The sequence below is a fragment of the Gallus gallus genome, chromosome 1, assembly GCF_016699485.2.
Source record: "Gallus gallus isolate bGalGal1 chromosome 1, bGalGal1.mat.broiler.GRCg7b, whole genome shotgun sequence".
In the NCBI taxonomy this organism is placed as follows: domain Eukaryota; kingdom Metazoa; phylum Chordata; class Aves; order Galliformes; family Phasianidae; genus Gallus; species Gallus gallus.
In genome coordinates, this window is record NC_052532.1 from 166639931 (window position 1) to 166644117 (window position 4187).

A 4187-nucleotide genomic window follows, 5' to 3' on the forward strand; every position below is an offset into this window, starting at 1 on the left:
GTTTGGCTTTTGTCCTCTTTGGGGTCTTATGACAAATTAACAAATTTGACAAATTAACTTTGGCTATTAGTATATCCGGAAAATGCCATAAAATGACTGAAGCTAATGAGCAGTGCTTGTAAAAGCGTAATAGTTGTGTGCCTACTTCTCTAACATCACATGTGCAATAGCATAAGTAGGTATCTATGGAAGCAACTAATTCTTTCCCTGTCTGTCTCTAATTCTTTCCTTCACTGGCAAAGCTTATGTTTTACCTACTAAATGATGTTTGGGAGGATGAAGACAGGACAGCAAATGGAAAGATGTAGTCAAGCAAATCATGTAAATACTGTTCAATTTGTTGCCACCAGTTGTAAACTGTGCCTGCTAAGGATTGTCTTTGGAGAACGCTCATGCAGACTGCCATGCAGAACAGCACCTGTTTGGTACTTTAGTCCTCAACTGGACTGGGAAGCACAGATAATATTTCTTTGGCAGCATATTCATTTAACTTCACAAATGTTCCGCCTCTTGGAACTACTTTATTTACATGTCAGATGCAAAAATTCTCAGTGTAAGAGGACAGCGTTGAAATTGATTTATTCTGATGCAAATGCTGTCTATCCATAATTTCAGCAACAAGTAAAATAATTCTTAGTGTGTTTTAATGTTCAGAAGGTGTTCGTCTGTACCTTACTACTAGCTTGGGAATTCCCAGTTAGTTTTCTCCTTACACTGGAAGTGAGAGAGGACTGAGTGCATTAGATTGGCATTGCTGCAGGTGATCTCTAGTTATGTGATGAGCAGCTTGCTCACCTGCCTAGTTTTTGCTCTTAGTCCTTGGGAGCTTGCCCTCACCACAGCAGAATTAGACATAGGTTCACAGAAAGACTGGATGAGATCTTATCATCTGACTGCAAGAGCGCAGCTTGCAAAAACTTTGCTGTCCTAAAATGGGTCTGAGTACAATCAGAACATGTGAACACAAGGGCACGGTTCATAAAACTGTTGCTTGATCTCTCTGGGAATTGTAGAGGTAAAAATTCTTACTTATGTTTAAATTTTTACTGCTGCAAAGACATAGAACTGTTTCCATCTTAACAGTCATACCCTTTATTCTGCAGATTTGATATATAGTGTCTTAGGTTCCCTAAGAAGCCTGTTTTGGTTGTAAGGTGCCATACAGGACAACGTCCTTCAGCTTTGGTGTGAAAATCCTCACATCTGTCTTGGTACTCAGATGAGGCTGGTGGTAAGGCTGGGCTGAGGAGATGATGGCATTTGCTCTGCTTCCTGCTGTAGTTCTGGAAGAAGCATAAAGCCTCCAAGGAGCAGACTAGTGAACTCCAGTCCACACTCCTGAGACTTTAAAACATCAAATGGTGTCAGCACGGCTTACCACAGATGTCAATGATCAAAGATGATATCATCAGTTTCTTCAGGAGTGTAATTTTTTGCATGTTGGGCTTTAGGATCTTTCCTTTAATTCACATTCTTTCAGTGTCTGTCTGTCTTTCCATCCTTGACAAGCAGCACAGTGGACTGGCACTAAATTTCCATCTACAGCCTCCGGAACAATTTGAGACTGAGAAACTGAGTTGCTTTCATCTTTAACGGGTATTGTTGCATAAAGAAGCCAAACAAATAAATAGAAGACATCACTCAAAACATCTCAAATTTTTACTTCTTATTTCATTTATGCCCAATTTAGCTCTAAAGCAAGCACATACTTCATGTAATTAAGTCTTTTACAGAAATTGTGGCACTTCTCATACTGTACTTCTACAAGCTTTTTCTTTCTTCAGATGCATTAAGATGAAAAAAAAAAAACAAAAACCAAAAAAAAACTTCAACCAAAAATTAGAGCAGCTTGGCATGTTGCCCAAATAACATTGATTTGCAAGTAATTAAAACTTCGACCACATTTAAAAGAGGTTGTTTGTATTTTCTCCCATTTTATAAGTTTGTTTTGGGCACCAAATAGACAAGAGGGAATTTTAGGACAGCCATAATGACTGTTGGTGACCCACAAACCGTGAGATGAGAGACTCCTCTCTGACGAGTAACTTGAATTATTTTCCATGATAATAAACCCATTTCCTTTAATACTAAGAAATCACAAAACTATGTTTAGAATATCACTTGGATATTGCAGCTTCATCCCATTAACATTCTTAAGATTTTCTAGGAGGTAGTCATGGTACACAGTAACTGCTGTACAACCTGATGCGACGTTAAAACCACCTACTGTGCTATTACAGCTTCCTTATTTGTATACTAACTTACACAAGGAGTTAATTAGTTATTGGTATTAGGTTAATTAGTATTAGGTTAATTAGTTTATTTTTTTTAATATAGCAGATACTACATGTAATAAACTCCAATTTTAAATAATAGTAAACTTCCTCTCCAGAATGAATCCTTCTGGAACAGATATATAATTTAAACATCACATAAGGCCTGGGTCTGGATATAGTGGTTTCTCCTGACCATTGGAATTGGTGTGGAGATCCTAAGCCAGGATGCCTTTGGCCTTCTTGGCCACCTGGGCACACTGCTGGCTCACATTCAGCTAAGCATTGACTAACACCCCTAAGTCCATTTCTTCCATACAGTCTTCCAGCCACTCTGCCCCAAGCCTGTAGCATTGCCTGTAGTTGTGGCCAAAGTGCAGGACCTGGCACTTGGTCTTGCTGAACTTCATCCCATTGGCCTCAGACCAGTGATCCAGCCTATCCAGAAAGGCTATCCTTCCCTCAGGCAGATTGATACTTCCATCCAACTTGATGTCATCTGCAAACTTACTGAGCATGCACTCTTATCCTTTCATCCAGATCATCAGTAAAGATATTAAACAGGGCCAGCCCCAATACCTATCCCTGGGGGACTCTACTTGTGACCAGTCGTTTGCTTCTGCCAAATGGAAGCAAGCTTCTATTTGTTATGTTCTATTAATCTGAGTATGTTATTTAACCACCAACCAACATCGCTTTTAGCAGCAAATGGATACTGTGGGGCCTGAAATACTTGAGAGGGCGAGCTGGAAGCCTGGTGCTGTGCCACAGAGCAACATCTGCATGTTGCTTACACACACAGTTGGCACCTCCATATGCTGACAGTACACAATTAGGGATTTCAGCCTTTGTTGAGTCAGGTGAGGTCTCTTCTACCACTCCTTTTGCTAAGCACACAATCTGCAGATGTTTCCAGGACTCCTGCCATCCCTTCAAGCAATCTGGGTAATGAAGGAAATGCATTTGCTATTGGCCTTTTTCTCGGTGCGGCCAGTTTACGTTCTGTCTTCAATAATTCATAAGCCTGCAGGAGGTGCACCAAAATGACTCCAGCTACCTCCAAATTTTTGGGGCAGAAGGATAACAAAAATGGTTTCATGGAAACTAAAGTCTGTCAGTTCATTGGTGAAAGCACTTAAATAGAACTTATTAGCTATTCAGGAGGAAGGTTTCGCTAAAGGTACAATGCATTTATGTATAAAAGTACAGCTCAACTCCTGAAAACTGCCTACGTAAATAAGCACTTGTCACATCCTATTTTTGTTGATCTTTCTTTTTCTCCTTCTAAACTTGTTTACTGTATTGCTGTCATGCTTTTAACCCTGAATTGGCTGGGTCCCAGTCCTATCAGGGTTAATAACCAGTGAGCTGCACTGATGCATTGCTTTGATAAGGCAGACAGTGGTACAGGCATCCACTCAGAATCATAGAATCATAGAATGGCCAGGGTTGAAAATGACCACAATGATCATCAAGTTTCAACCCCCCTGCTATGTGCAGGGTCGCCAACCACCAGACCAGGCTGCCCAGAGCCACATCCAGCCTGGCCTTGAATGCCTCCAGGGATGGGGCATCCACAGCATCCTTGGGCAACCCATTCCAGTGTGTCACCACCCTCTGAGTGAAAAACTTCCTCCTAATATCTAACCTGAACTTCCCCTATCTCACTTTAAAACCATTCCCCCTTGTGCTATCACAATCCACCATCATAGACAGCCGTTCCCCTTCCTGTTTATATGCTCCCTTCAAGAAAGGGACAAAAAGCACATGCTAGTGTCACCCATGGCACAATCTGATTACAAAGACTTTATTCAGTGTTTGAAAGAACAGGCTGTGGCCCAGATTTGTGAGTCTGGGAAAAAATGTTAATGGCGAATCCAGAAATAAATCCACCAAATGTCTTAAACCTTTAAT